Here is a 17,224-nt window from a genome sequence, read left to right on the forward strand (position 1 = left end):
TCTTGGCTGTTGGGATCATGTTTGGCTATTGTTTCTATATCTTCATATGATTTTAGAACTCTTTTTCTAGATTTAGCTGGACCAAGACTTAGCCATACTATATTTTCAGATTTACCATACAATGAAGTACCAGTTAAACGATCAGCTGCTTCATAAAATCCACATTCTCTATGGGTGAGCATTTTTATGCCCAAGCTGTATAATTTCTGAGATACTGTTTTATCTGATGACAGGTCATTCCAGAGGTCTTGGAGCTCTGTCTTTTCTGCTTCAGTTAAGCATGCTGTGACATATCGTGCAACTGCAGTAGAATTGTCTGCAATGTACTGCACATCTATGTTTGCATTCCATAAGTGGGCAATGATTGCATTATAATCATTGATATATTTTTCTTCTTCTTTTCTTTTTATGTAATATGTATTTTTAGGTGACTTACGTTTAACACTATGTCTAACTGAAGACATGAGGTTGTTTACTTGACCTGTATTTGTAACTGGTCTAGGGAAACCAAATCGGCATTTGGTGTAGTATTTGCCTTTGTTTTTGTATATGCGACGACAATATTTTCCACATTTGTGTCTTTGAAATTGTAAAATTTGTGCATGAAGATCACTATTTGTGGCTTCTGATGGAATTTCACAAGTGACATATTTTTCAATAAATTGTAAAACAGTGGCATCACTGTCTTGACCAAATTTAGGAGCATATTTAATCCATAAAAGCATGTGGATATGTGGTGCTCCTCTGGCTTGGTATTCTTTTCTCCAAAAGAAGTGTTGCACTTCTCCAAGGGGAGGAACAGGTTTATTACAAATAAAATGTAGCATAGCAATGAAGCGATGGTGAAAATATCTTGAAACATTAACAGGATCCAAAGAACAAAGTACTCCAGGTGTTAGAATATCTATGTTTGTTTTGTTTTTATTTGATATGCGTAGGAAATCATGTAAATCTTCCCATGCATATTCTGCACAACTTAATGTAACAAACCAAGTGGGTGGGCCAAGGTTTCTGATCATACAACGTACATCTCCATGACGTCTAAACCAGTACTCTTTAGTACCACGCATATTTGCTAATAGATTTGTAATATTTGATTGTAAAACCTCATCCTTTTGTTGCACTTTCTCTAATAATTGTGTAGCTGTCATATTTTGAAAGTGTGATCCTGATTTTAATATGTGTGCAACTCCGTAACATAAAGTTGCTAGTTCACTTTCAAAGAGTAGGTGGAATATGTATTCCACATTTTGTCTAAATCTGGGATCTTCAGAATACATCCGTAATGAGCGGTATTCTGAAGCTGATATTTGAATAGGTCTATCATCATACCTTCCTCCTTTGCCAGTAGGAAAGAGTAGAGGAAAAGCACGTGCTTCTATACTTTTTTCCCATATACTGATTGGCGATCCTTTTGTTTGACGCATTTGGTAAGTTTCCAGTACATCTTGTACTGTGTCATTACAGTGCAAAGGATGAATTGTATAATGGTCTAAAGTATTTGATATTGTAGCAGGATCTAGTAGCTCAAATTGACCAGCTTCTTGTGTTTCTTGAATTATTTCAGTTGTATCTTTCAAGTTTTCTTCAATATTAATTTCTTTGTAATATTCATTATTCTCTTTAAGATATTGGAAGGCTTGTCTAACTTTATATAAATCTACCAGCTGTTGCCATATTTTTTTGTCTTTTGTAGGTACTCCATTTACTAATATAATTAAAGATTGCGGCATTGGACGTTGCACTCCTAGAGTATGCACATTTTCTTTTAGATTTAATGGTAAATAAACTACTTTTCCACGAATGCCTTTTACCAATTCAGAGGGAGGTAATTTTGCTGTTTTTGGTTGAAGGCGTATTATTGCTTGAAATGGGTGTACTGTTTGAATTATGATGCTCTCATATAAATTAAGTTGTTGTAGAGGTTTTGGTACTGGGTATAATTCCAAATTATTTGTGATAGAACGTGAAGGAGTTTGGTTGTTGTCAAGTTTTGTAGTGCAATAAGTATTAAGCGCTCAGTTATTTCATATTTGTTTTCTGCTACAAGGTAGAGAGCTAATTCAAGCCATTTAGAATCTTCATTGTCTTCTATTTTGTATGATAGGTCCACAGTTTTTGTGTTACTTTTATAAAAAATTCTACGGCAACATACACACACATGGTTTGGTACTTCAGCTGCTGTACTTTTAAATTTTAGTATTTCTTTTTTGTATGTGTTTAGCAAAAGGTTGCCATGTGTAGAATTGTTGCTTAATTGGTTTAAAGCTATTTCATTCTGTAAATGGCTTTCACTTCCAAAATATTTTTTCTGGATATAGTGAATTTCTTCAAGTAGGTCTTTTGCTGTACCATGTAGAAGGATGTTATTTAACTTTGCTAGTGCTAAAGCAGGACTTTTAGCATAGTACAGTTTATAGACGTGTTGATATCCTTTTGATATCATGGAAAGTGGTTTTACAAGTAGGTCCTGTAATGCAGGCCAATGAATGTCCTTGTAGTCCTGTGTACTTGCGCACTGGACAGGTATCTATATTTTGCAGTAATTTAATTTTGATTTTGTCTTTGCTTTTTACATATTTATTGAGGAATTGGCGTAAAGATTTGAAACATTGTTTGGGAATGTTACACATTGACGTGCATGGCCATTTGTACACTAGACGTTCTGATTCAGTTGAATGGAGGGGTAATTCTAAGTTTTCAGGGCATATTTTTGTAAGGAGTACTTCTTGTTCCATTATGGTATTATTCACTTTTTCATAACCTCGACCACTGCTATTTATGGCAATTGTATTTGTTTGCTTTTGTTTGTACGCTTCTTCATTAAAATATTGTTCTATGCTCGTAGTGTGATTCCATTCACCTCCGCAGATACTTAAGAAGTTCTTTCTGTTGACATTTCGCTTATTGAGAAGTCTTTTTTGTAATTTAGTTATTAGTTTTGTTAGTGGTTTCATTTTGTTTAACAGTAAAATAAATACATTTCTTTTGAGAAGAATTGCACTGTCCATCAATGCTTCTAAGATTAATTTCCTAGGATAGGTTTTAAGCTTTGAGCCTGATTTCTCTCCTGTTTTTATAAGATTTTGAAGGACTTTGTGACGGTATATGTTGGCTAAAATACTTTTCTTGGTATGCTTACTTTGCACTATATTAAAATTTGAAGAAGTAGTTTTATCTGTACTGATAGCTGATTTTCTGTTAATTGTTTTTTGGTTTGTTTTACATTTTGATAGAGGAAGCGAAGTTGTTGTACTTGAAACTTCTTGTGTTTTTTACTAAATGATTGTATTAGCTGTTTTGTTTCAACTCTTTTTACAAATTCTGCTAGAGATGGATGCTTATGTTGGACACCTTTATTTTCATTTGCTCTACTTTTGCGTTGCTTTCTACGGACTTGACTTTTGGTAGGCATTCTTTAGGGTCTGTTAAAAAAATAAAGAAGATATGGGTTGGGGTGTTCTGGAATGTATGTGTGCTGTGTGCATGAGTGTTTGAGTAAGATGATAAAGATGTATGTAATGGTGTGTGATTGTGCATTGGGAACTAAAACTAGTAGGGATAGGTATTCTTGAATTTATGTGTTACTAAACTGGGGTTCAGATGACAAAAAAAAAGTAAGCTAGTGGTGTGGAAAAGTACAAATAGTATATCTAATGTATAGAATTAAAATTGTTGTTTGTTCGATAATATAAAAATTGTAGTGGTTTAGTTGGGTAATTTGTGCGTCCAAAATTAGAAATTTGTGGGCCATTCTGGCTGTAAATCGCTGTTTAAGACATGGACATTTTTGGACAAAATGGTACAAAATCTCTATTTTTAGAAACCAAAATATCTCTTTTTAATGTTATAGTATATTTGATTAATAATACAAATATTATGGTGATATTTTACTTACTTTTTTTTAAAATTAACAGGTAACTTCTTAGTTTTTCTTTCTTCTTCGAATTCGGCTGCTTCTTTTCAGGAAACTGGTCTTCACTGCAATTGTAAAAGCTTCAAATTAGTAACTTTGTTTGTATATAGCACTGTTTTTAATCTAGATATTGATTTTTTTAATTGAAATCCTCATTGCCTTCTGTAAAACCATTAAACTAATTTATTTACATAAGATACATTGCATCAGTTCAGTACATATGATATGTTTTTAATGAGCAAATTGTATTGAATGACTAACTGTAGCAAAAAAAAAATATCTTTACTCTGTCTTGTGAAATTTATAATATATTAGTGAATACCACTATTTCTGTAAGTAAACTCTTCTAGGTAATAGCGCCTCAATGTCATGTCTAATTTAAAGTAATTAAGTAAATAAATAAATAAAAACAAAAATATGAAATTATATAAGTATTTTTATAAAGGTTTAAACATAGATTGTGTTTGCATGCAATTTTGTTTGAATATATGTAGTCTATATAATTCATTTAAAAAATGTATAAAGAAAGTAAATAGTATAAAGGTTTATAAGTGATAGTTGATTTTAGGAAATTGAAAAAAGTACAGTAAATTCATTTTACAGATTTTACAAGGTAAAAGTCTGTTTGAAAATGTGTTCATCTACTATACAGAAAATATGCATACCTGAAGTTTGTGTTCATGCATATGGATATGCATGGAGCTGCAAGTAGACATCTTGAAGACTTGTACAGTATTTCTGGTAGATGGTGCTTGCCAATGATATGACACTTGTACTCAGAGAGATTCAGAGTACATTTGCAGTGCTGATCTATGATGATGCAGTTAGATGTAGAGGTCTTGAATGTGATTGGTGCATGGTCATGTGATTTTTGAGGTACATCCAATGAGGGAATGGCAGAGAGAGTGTAGTGGAAATGGTAGAAGGGCTGTTCATGTTACAATATGTCCGCGGACATGGTGGTAGTTCGCGGACATCGGGAGTTACATCTGGGGATTTTTGGGTTCAGAAGTCATGCAAATGAGAATAAGCACTGAAAGGGATTGGTCAGGAAGGTTTGGTGGGTGTGTTGTGCCAGGAGAGATTTTCTCAGATACTCTTTTTGCTGAGAGAACAAAAGATAGCTATGGCTGTGTGTTTCAGAAAACAGATTGTTTGGATTTTAGGAGATTCGTCAATACATTGGTTAAAGGTGCATGCAGAAAGCTGTGGAGTAGCTGTAGATCTTGGATTCCCACATGTGGAAGTACACTGGCATGGAGTAGGTGAAATGAAGTGGTTGGACTTGCTACCTCTCTGTGCTACTTTGGAGACAGAGCAACATCCAGACATAATTGTAATTCATTGTGGAGGGAACAGTTTAGGACATGTGACTGGATTTCTTTTGCAATTTGCTATGTAAGAAGGATTTAGGAAGGTTATCGACATGTTTCCTAATTCTCAAGTGATATTTTCATGGATTGCGCAGAGACAAATGTGGCTTCGTTCTTCTTCATTTGGTCCACAAATGGAAAAAGCAAGGCGCAATGTTAATAAGTCTGTTTGTGCCTTTCTAAGAGATTTTGGCATGTCTTCTTTTCACAATGAAAATATTATGTTTTGTAGTACATACATTTTTCGCAGAGATGGAGTCGATCTTACTTATGCTGGCAATCAGATTTTTCTGAGAAATGTACAAAATGCATTGCGACCTTTTTTGGAATTACAACAATTTGAAGTAGATGTTAAGCATTTACAATTTTTGACTTACAAACACCACCCAAAGGCTCTTTTCAGAGTCAACACTTCTTTCCAGAGAAAATTACAATGTTTGTGATGGAGTAGCAACCCAATTTTTTTAATGTTCGCGAACTGTCCGCGGACTTCTAAAAAATACAAAGAGCCCTGCTTCATTTATTTTCACTTCTATTTTTTAACTGGGAAAGGCGGCTCTGAAAAGAGCCTTATTTTTTTTTGATTTTTGTAATTTTGTATTTTGTTTGGTTTTTCAGACACGACACACTAGGAGAAGAGGGTAAAGGAGGGTAAAGGGGGGACACCAACCACAGGGATAAGAAAGGGCGAGCTGAGCGAGGAAGATCTAGAGTGGGTTTTATTTGGGTAGTGAGCAGGTCTTCTCGTGCTCTGAGTCGATAGTCTCAAAAGCACTCCGAAGTCGCTCCCCCCTGCAGAGTACTATGTCACAGTACATACATACAACTGTGACCCTCGAAAGGTAAGGGTCATCAGCATTCTGTATGGCCTGTGAGGCAGCTTGAGGAAGACGCTATCCCACAGTGGTGGTCCTTGTGGTGACAGGATCAGAAACAGAGGATGAAGTAGAGGAAATCAACCTGCTACGTTCTTCGCAAGGTACAACCCTGCGAATAGCCCCAGAGTGAAATGACCTCAGGTGTCGCTTCATAGTAGTGGTCCCAAAGCTGTACTTACCGTGCTTCCCGCGACTGAGTATCATTTTGCACTCATTGCAGGTAACACGGTTCGCACGAGCCTTAGGAATATCACCATGAATGGTAAATAACTGCCACACCCAAGACTCACACCTAGTGCGGGTAGTAGGGTTTTCCTCTACCTCATTCTCATCATCCTCTTCTTCCTCCTCCGCATCCTCACTCCTGTTCCCCTCTTCAGGCCCTTGGGGAGGTGACGGTGGTGGAGGGGGTGGGGGTGGTGCTGAAGCAGGTGCAGCACCAAGTGGCAGTTCAGCAGCCAAGGATGCCATCTCGATGATGGTGCAGTCTGCAGGTGGCAGCAAAAATCACTGTGTTCTGAAGAATAGCCAGAAACACAATGGGAATAAGCTCTTGGGTGTGGTCTTTTATAGGGGTGCTTGTGCGCGGTTCGCAGACATGCGCACTGTCCGCGGACAGATTGAACACAAAAAAAGGATCGGAAAGTTTCAAAAGGTATATAGAAACTCAAGATTGCTATTTGGGACTTGTGCCATGGTGAGATTTTATTGAAAAATATTATGGATTAACTGAAAATGTACTTTTAAATTGTTCGGGGACACGAACAGTGTCCGCATTTCAGGACACACGATGAGCGTGGGCGCGGTCATATGATCCATTCGCGAACTAGTCCGTGAAGGAAGCGCCTGTCCGCAGGACACCAAGTGCACGGAGATTGGTTAGCGCATGCGCATTGATGTCCTACGGACACTGTTCGGGTTCTGAAGTAAATAAAAGTGCGTCACACGTGAAACGAACATTTCAGGACACCGCGTGTGTTCTTAGAACAGTTTAAACTTGGTAGCGAACAGTAAGGACAGATACCGTGTTCTTCAGGACACGTGTAATTTAGTTTATGTATGAACATTTCAGGACACCAATTGTGTTCTTAGAACAGTTTCAATTGGGTAGCGAACACTACAAACAGGTGTAGTGTTCTTCAGGACACCTCCATTTTCGTTTACGTACGAACATTTCAGGACACCAATAGCGTTCTTAGAACAGTTTGAACTTGCTAGCGAACAGTACCCGACAGGTATAGTGTTCTTTAGGACACTTTAATTTTTGTTTGTTTACGAACAATTCAGGACACCTTGTGTGTTCTTAGTACAGTTTCATGTTGCTAGCGAACACTACGAACAGTTGTACTGTTGTTCAGGACACATCATTTTCGTTTATTTACGAACATTTCAGGACACCAATTGTGTTCTTAGGACAGTTTTAAGTTGATAGCGAACATTACGGACAGATATAGTGTTCTTTAGAACACTTTAATTTTTGTTTCTTTACGAACATTTCAGGACACCACTTGTGTTCTTAGAACAGTTTCAACTTGCTAGCGAACAGTACGAACAGGTGTGGTGTTCTTCAGGACACCTCCATTTTCGTTTATGTACGAACATTTCAGAACACTCGCACTGTCCGCGGACACTTTTATTGTTTTTTTTTTAAAAAAAACGGAAACTATTCACAATACAATATAAAAATTAAACTTTATTTAACATATATTAATAATTTATGACAGAGAAGGTGAGGCAGAAACAGAAACAAAAACAGGAGAATTTGGGGTTTCAACATGATTGGTATTAGGTGAAGAAGGGATGGAAATCTCATCAAAACGTTTTGGATTATGGAGAGGGTTTGGGGATAATTGACTGGGATATGGTGAGGAGGGACAAGTACATGTGGGGCAATGGTACGAGGTTTTTGGTTTGAAATGATTTTCTACAAAAGTTTTTAAATTATTAAAATTAGCCAACAATACATCCATTTTTTCTTCTATATTGTGAAGACTGTTATCCATAACAGGGTTTTCTGAAGTTTTTTCTATTTTGGTATGCTCTGTACAAAAAAATAATATATATGTTAAATGTATATAAAAAAAATAATAAATAAATGGTTTATATTATAAAGTGATTACCATTAGTTTCACTATCTTGTGACATTTCTTCATGTGGGAAATTGTCCTCTAGCCATTCCAGAGTACTAGACATTTCTGTGAGAAAAAAAAAAAAAGATAATATATTTTTTAATCTAATACAGAAAGTCTATAAATATATGAGTAAAATGAAGTACACTTACTATTTCTGGTAAGATGAGTCCTATGTATTCAGTGGGTCTGGACTTTGATCTCAGTTCTGTTGTGTCTGTGAGGTAATTATGTTGGAAGCCAATTTATCTTCTTGTGGTATATTCCATTTCAGAACATATTGTATTTAAATGAATGGTTAGTGTGTTACATATATGGGTTACATTTCTTATGTATTACTATATATAATGTGTTTGTGTGCTGCTTTTTGAATTTGTTAAATGTTCCTATATTATGATATAACAATCAAACATACCCCACCACCCCCCCCACAGTTTTTAGGTAGTGGTACTGTTCTCCGAACATGTCCGCGAACATTAAATACGTTCGCGGACATCAAGTTCATAAGAAGAGATCTAGTCAGTTCCATATGACATGTATATAAAGTCAAAGTCATTATTGTTAAGTTGTGCTACTAAAAAACTATGAAATTCAGTGAAAAAACTTTGTTAAAGGGACGTTATGGTTAAGTTGCGCTACTAAAAACCTATGAAATTCAGTGAAAAAAACTTTGTTAAAGGGACGTTATGGTTAAGTTGCGCTACTAAAAACCTATGGAATTCAGTGAAAAAACTTTGTTAAAGGGACGTTATGGTTCCAAGTAAAACCGAAAAACCCTTGAAATTTGCCAGTTATGGTAAGCTAAGCAACCATAACTCACGCCACCACCGTGCACTGCTAAGACTAACACCCAGGACATCAAAGATGACATCACAAATGTCATTGATGACATCACTGATGACATCACATGTCTGGCTCACTATTTTTTCTTTTGCTGACATATTTGCGACCGCTGTCCTACAGCCTTCAAACATGCTACTATCATCCCCATCCTGAAAAAACCCTCTGCTAACCCTCTTTTGGCTTCCAACTTTCGCCCCATCTCTCTTTTGCCTTTCCTCTCTAAGCTCTTAGAATGACTAGTCTACTCCCAAATCTCTGCTTTTGTCTCCAACCTCCTCCGCCCCACTAAATCTGGTTTTCGCCCTAAGCATTCCACTGAAACTGCTCTTACCTCCATTCTAAATTCCCTTCTCACAGCTTGCTATTCCAAACACTCTTCTATTCTCATTCTCCTCGACCTTTCTGCTGCCTTTGACACCGTCGATCACTCCTTACTCCTTGACACTCTATCCTCATTTGGTCTCAAAGGCTCTGTTCTGAACTGGTTTTCCTCCTAGCTTTCTAATCGCTCTTTCGCTGTCTCCTCGAGCGGCCACTCCTCCCCTACTGACTCCCTCGACCTTGGTGTTCCCCAAGGCTCTGTACTTGGCCCCTTTCTTTTCTCACTTTACACCTCTCTTCTTGCCCCTATCCTCTCTTTTTTCGGTATCTCTCACCACTTTTCCACTAATGATACCCATCTCTTCCTCACCTTTTCTTCCTTCACTCCTGACATTCACCTCAAACTTTCTTCCTGTCTCACGGCTATCAAATCTTCCCACTTTCTTACCTTAAACTCTGACAAAAACTGAAATTCTATTCCTTCCTGTTAACACTCTTCCTCCCTCTTCCCCTCCTACTTCTATCCTTTTTCCCCCTACTCACATCACCATCTCTGCCCACAATCTCGGCCTCCACTTTGACTCTAACCTCTCCTTCACTCACAACATTTCTCTAACCTCCTGTGCCTGTTGTTACCATCTTTATAATGTTCATAAAATCTGTTCCTCCCTCTCCTTCCATGCCACCAAACTCTTAATTTCCTCCCTTATCTTCTCCTGTCTCTTTTACTGTTCAGCCCTCCTCTTTGGCCTCCCAGTCTCTCATCTTACCCCCCCTCAAATCCCTCTACCACTCTGCTATCCGCACTCTCTTCTCTCTCCCTCTCTCCTTATGATTCCATCTCCTCACTCGGCTGGCTTACCTTTCACTCTCAACTTAAATTCAACTTCCTCTGTCTTGTCTTTAAATCTCTTCAAGATCTTGCCCCTTCTTACCTTTCCTCCCTCCTCTCTTTCTACTTTCCCGCTCACCACCTCCGTTCTGCTGACCTCTTCCTTCTCTCTGTCCCACCTCCTCCTTGTGTTTCTTCTTGCTTCCGATCCTTTCAGCTCCTTGCCCCTCTCCACTGGATCTCCTTACCTCTTCCTATCTGCTCCATCTCTTCATACTATCCGCTCGTCCTTAAAATCCCACCTTCTACATTCCCCCTCCTGATAGTCCTTCTCTACCTTCTCCCCTCCTTCTACCCTCCCCTGGTTTCTATCTAATGAACTCGGCAAATTGTTCTGCATACTGTTCTTGTTTATTTGACTCATGAATTGTATTCTACTGCTTCTAATGTATTCTTGTTGTTTCATGTAAAGTGCTTTGGCGTAAAGCGCTATGTAAAAGTTGATAAATACAAATACACATTTTCTATGTGTATGTATGATTAGGTTTCTGTATTAAAAACAACACTCCAATATAATGGACCTCATTACGGGACGGGCGGTCCGGAATTAACAGTGGCAGTAAACCTGCCGCCACTGTTAATTCCGGACCGCCCGATCCCGAGACCTGCAGGCGGGAGGTGATCTTCCCGCCAGGTCTGACCTGGCGGATTGAACACCTCCCGCCTGCAGGCAGACGTGGAAACACCAGCACCATCACGAGATGGTGCCGGTGTTTCCACTTCCCCATTCCCATTGAGTCCTATGGGACTCAATGGGAATGGGGATTAACACCATTCCGCCTCCGTGACTCCCGGGACACCGGGGCTGTAATGCCCTGGTAATTCCGGGAGTCACGGAGGTGGAATGGTAATACGAGTCCGGCGGTAAGCAGGCGGTTTTACCGCTGCGGTTACCGCCAGACTTGTAATGAGGCCCAATCTTTTATTTAGATAGGTACATTCTTTAATACATTAAGTCGTGTGTGATAGGTTTCCCGATCAAACCTGACATCTTGTTACCAACATTATAAGCACAACCCCTTGTAAGGACTTTTCATCAACATTAATTTCATAGATGCTGTCATCAGTGATGTCATCAATGAAAATTGTGCTGTCATCTTGGATGTCCTGGATGTTAGTCTTAGCAGTGCACAGTGGTGGTGCAAGTTATGGATGGCATACCTTACCATAACTGGCAAATTTCCGGGGGTTTTTGATTTTACTTGTAACCATAACGTCCCGTGAACAAGGTTTTTACACTGAATTTGATAGGTTTTTATTAGTGCAACTTAACCATAACATCCCTTTACAAAGTTTTTTTTTTTTTAGTTGTTTTTATTTCATGGGTTTTTATCAGGATACCCTTAATTTGTTTACATGTTCCTTACATCATACTGCCCCTCCTACCCCATCTTGATAGCCGCAGAGTATGTGGATCGCACGAATATCCACAGACTTTGGAAAGCATTCACCCTGTCCAAAAGCACAGGGGTTACCTTATAATGTTGTATCCTGCAACAGACAAAGACATACATGAAACAACAATAGATATATGTAATACATCCCAAAATAAACATGTATAGCAAATCTTTACTTCAAAAACCACAAGTATGTTTTCATGTGGTGCACAATATAATGGAATGCACCAAACGTAACTGTACGCCTCACAGTTTCACCTCAGTGCAACCTTGATTACAGACTGACAAACACCCAGCACTTATTTTGAAATACGCTATTACAAAATAGTAAGTACACAGTATTTATTTCTGTATTATTTCCATTTGTTATGTATAGAGAACGTATAAGAAATAGCAATATTATTTCTTTTAACAGAAATGGCAAGCACACTGGAAAGTTTGGAGGAATATTTCCCCAAAGACGAAATGACTGAAGAAAACAACTCTAATGGTATACAATACATTTATTAAAACAAAAAAAGTTATGTAATTTGATCATATATCTCTATAACATGCTTTTCATTTTAACAGTACATAGTGTGGATGAGGAAACCAGGCCTCAATTACATTTGAGTGAACCTGAAGTTGTGCACAGACAGCCCCTAACCCCAAATGTACATAATTAACTGATGAAGTTATCAGCAAAAATGTATGAACTAAACAATAATTCCATGCAGTTGATGACATTTGTAAAAAATCATGTCAAGGAAAATGTTCAATTTCACTGCCCTACTACCCGTTCACCTTGTCCCAACCAACCAACCAATCACCCCTATCAAATTCCCTGAATGAAAGACGCTATGATGAAACCTCAATCTCTTCCTCCCCTTATGTACATTGTACACAAAATCCCAATTCTCCCATTTATGTTTCCCATTTCGATTCCCCATCTCTCTGCTAATTGAATGTGTGTGTGTAGTTTAGTTTTCAAAGCCCAATTATGGGTCTGTGGACAATGCAACTGTCTGGGATGTCCCTAACAAAAATGGAGGTGCCCCCAGACTCTGTGCTAGTCCAGACATGTCCGCTGTCATGTGGCACACTTTTAATTAGTTTGGGGACTCCGCCCCTGTCCTGCGGACACTGGAGCGCATGCGTACAATTTCACCTACCCAATAGGTGTCCGCAGGACAGCAGTCGTGTCCCCAGACATCCAAAGACATCATCATGTAACTGCACCCGCGTGATACGATGGAAGTGTTTGAGGACAGTGTCCGTACCCCGGAAAGTTTAAAACTGCATTTTGGGTCAATCTAGGGCGTTTCAAGCTGACACTTTACCCTTGCAGAACTCCTAGACCGTGACTTAGTTGATCTGGAAACTTTGCATAACTTTTTAAGCTTCATAACTTCAGTTGTGCGGTCTGTCCTCAGAAGGAACCCACCCATTTCTGTTCCTCATTCTCAATTTGGCTGTCTAGGAGAGAGCACCTGTTGGTTTTTCTGTGCTTTCTGGAGACCAGAATGGCATCTGCTATGGCCCCTGCAGCTCGCCCACCACCACCGCTGCTACCATCTGGAGGGCCTGGAGAGGGAATAGGCGTGGTGATACAGAGGAGAATCAAGAGGAAGATGAAGATGAGGTACTGGAAGTCCCTCTCTCGAGCTCCCGTCGTGAGTCCTGGTTGTGGCAGCTGTTTACCTCTATAGAGGGTGTACCAGAGGATCAGGCAGATAAGGTTTGATGCACTGAGCGCAAGGTTGTACTCAGTCACGGAAAACCCGGTCTGTACTCGTACGGGTCCTCCTCCAGGTGGCACCATCTCAAGTCCCCACAAGGGAGGAGTGCGAAAGGTGGTATCTTTCGAAGGGACGAGTAGGCTGATGCTCACTACCTCATCATCTGCCCCTGTCACCACAAGGGACACTAGCAGAAGCCTTGCAGGCCATACATAACACTGTCGACCCTTACCTTTTGAGGGTCATTGTACTGTGTATGTACTGTGACACACCACTCTGTAGACGGGAGCAGTTTCGGAGTGCTTTAGAGGCCACGGTCAAAGAGCATGAGAAACACTGTCCCCTACCGGATCAAGGCCCACCCAACATCTTCCCTTCTCCACCTGCCCCTTCATCCCTGTGGTTGGTGGCACTTCCCTCCTTTCGCTTCCCTCCCTTGCCTCTCCTGCTAAAAAAGGCATAAAATAATATAAAACACAACAAACACAAAAAAACTGTTCCTTTAGGAGCCACCTTTCACAGTTGAAAAATAGAACTAACAAAAAAAGTTACAGGCCGCTACGCAGTCACGTGCCCAAGAATCTGCCCACTGGACACAACGACCACAGCATAATACAGCCATGCACCCACAAATCTGGCCACTGGCCACAACCATTATAACACTATGTGCACAGAAATTGAATCTGGTCACTGGATACAGCCATTATAATATGTGTATAGTAAGTGCACTGGCAGTATACAGTATTTGCAACATGGTGACATAATACAATTGAAGTGGAAATAGTACTTATGATTACTGTACCATTTTTTTTCATTTACATTCATACAGCACACACAAGCCCTCAGGCATCAGGATGCTATGGTCCAGTTACGTGTATCCCATTGGGGGTACAGGTTGAGTTTGTTGTACATGTAACTAAAGAAATATTAGCTTCTTTCTCTGTGCAAAAAACACAGTATAATATGGCTGGATAGTGTACAATGGGCCTCATTACGGGTCCGGCGGTAACCCTGCCGGTGATACCGGCAGGTTGCCGCCGGACCCAACAAAATGACCAGTGCCTGACTTCCTGGCAACACCGAGGGATTACAACCCTGGGTGTCCGGGAAGTCAGGCAAAGGTAATTTGTAAGTTCCCATTCCCATAGAGTCTTTTGGGACTCTATGGGAATGGGGACCAGGGAAGCACCAGCACTGTCGTTTACAGTCATGGTGATTCTGTGACTGGTTACCTACCATGGCCGCTGTGCCCGGCAGGGTCAGCCTTGCCGGGCACAGCGCCTCCAGCCGGCATACCCATAGTGTGCCACCGGCACCATTGTTTCCGGACCGGCACACTTGTAATGAAGCCCAATGTCTCATTGCATACAAAGTCACATATTCATGTACTTTTTAGACCCTTATAATTAGTACATTCCAAGTACTATGTTTGAAAGAACATGACTGTGTGTTCTGCAGTTCTGCACAGTTGCTGTTTCTGTTTGCATAATAATTGAGTCATTGGGGAAGAACAATCCATACAGGATTAAAAAATAAACTACTACAGTTATGTGACTTTAACTTTCACAGTAAGTTTTTTTGAAGTGTGGTGCACTTAAAGGAAAATGTAAAGTGCAGAAATAAGTGTGTTTGTTGTTACAAGCAGTGTTGGGTTAGAAAGAATCATAATGGTGTATTTGCGATACCTCTTGGTGTATTCTAACTATTTTGCTAATCAACAGTAACATTGCAGTACTATGGATGCAGTTAGACACCACTTGGCGTATTCGAACTGTTCATAGTTTCAAAGTTTTGAAGGGTATTTTTTGCAGCACTTCGATACTTGTTGGTGCATTCTAACTATTTTGCTATTCAAAAGCAGCATTTCAGTACTATGGATGCAGTTAGATACTAGTTGGCATATTCTAACTGTTGATAGATCTACAGGTCAGTGACTAAACTTTGTAGATCCTCATAATCAGTGCATTATACGTACTATGTTTGAAACAACATTACTGTGCGTTCTGCACAGTTTGTGGTTCTTTTTCAATAATCATTGGGTCATTGGTAAAAGAAATCTATACAGAATAAAAATAACATAGTACATTTATGTGAGTTTAACTTTCTCAGTATGTTTGTTTGAAGTGTGCAGTACTCATGGGAATGCTTAAAGTGCTCTAACTACAGACGCTTTCTCAGGTCAGTGACTACATTTAGGTTTAAGGAATATTAAGTAGGCATTTGTTAGATTTGCTGATAATCTCTGTTTTACAGTAACTGAAGTGTCATTGCATTCAAACCAACCACATTTATTTTATGTATGCAGCATAGTGACCTGCAGTGGGTGTGGCACCAGTGTGGAAGATTATGCCTACTGTTGTGAAGGTTTTTTTGTCAAGAGATACTTGCCCATGTGTGAATCTAGAAAGCTTGCAGTTGTTTATGGTACCATCTGCGTTGTACCTTAAAAGCATTAGTATAAAATATTGGCTATGTGAGTTTATGTGCGAGGTGGAAGGATTGTCTGAATAGCAAAAAGTGCATAATATGGCATGATAAGCATTTTGCACCAGCTGATGGAATGGATTCACAATTCGGTATAGATGCATACACACATTGTTCATTAGGGATGTGCTCCTGTGAAACATGGTTGCAGAGAGTGCATGTATGTTTCCACGTGTATGAAATCTGGAATATTTGATTCATAGGGATGTTTCTGGTTTCCAGTACTTGCAGTAAGTACATTAAACATTGATGTGGATCTTCCTGAGATCCTGTACGTGTTGTCAGGATTATTTGTGGCAATATTAGAAGGTTGCACATTTGCAATCACAACTGCAAACAACTTGAGCCGTTCAAGTAAATGTTTTGAACAACTGGTAGCAATTGGAACAGAAGATTGATTGCTGTCTCTGTGTTATTTGCCGGAGCTCCACTTCTTTTTTTAGATTAAACTTTTCTTTTTATATGTGCTGATTGAGGTGCAGTTGTGTTTACACTAGATATTTTTGTGGTTGTACTGCTTGATGGAGTAGCAGTTGTTTTTTGTTTCTTTGGTGGTGCTGGTGGGAGATCTCTTATATGTTCTGTTTGCACTAATTTTCTTTTTAAAATTGTACCTTTTTGAGGGACAGGGTACTTATCTAAATGGGGTGCGTAGCCTGCACGTAGTCTATTGTACTCTAGGATGCAAGGAATGTCAGCCTTAACTTTGATTGCATCAAAATTGGCTAGAAATAGTCCCTCGATTATACGTAGACGTGAAAGTGCCACATAACTCATATCTTCTTTAAATACGGTGCTGCTAATGTCAATCAATGCCTGATCTAGGGTTAGACCTTGTGATTTGTGAATAGTGACTGCATATGCAAGAGACAGAGAGAATTGTTCTCTGTGTACATAAATGACTTTGCAAAGAAGGAATTGTGCTGTGGATGTTGACAAACTGAATGTTGTTGTCACGTGGATACGTCTGCAAGCCAACAACTGCACCAATTGCTCCCTTGACTAAAACTTGCTCCACGTCAATGTTATGTTTTAGAATTACTCTGCAGTTTAAACACAACATCAACATTTTCTCCAAACCAGCTGTGTTGGAGAAATATTTTTCTAAGCTATTTAGTCGTGCTGTTGCTTGTTGACACATAGGGAGTCTCATGCCATGCACTTCTAGTTTGTCGGTGGCGCTAATATACACTATTGGTTGCATTTCTTGTTTTAACATTGTCTCATTGAATTGTGTACAGCTTGCTAGGATTGGCATTAAGGACATACAAAT

Source organism: Ambystoma mexicanum, chromosome 6q (genome assembly GCF_040938575.1).
Source record: "Ambystoma mexicanum isolate Mex_15411 chromosome 6q, UKY_AmexF1_1, whole genome shotgun sequence".
Lineage (NCBI taxonomy): Eukaryota > Metazoa > Chordata > Amphibia > Caudata > Ambystomatidae > Ambystoma > Ambystoma mexicanum.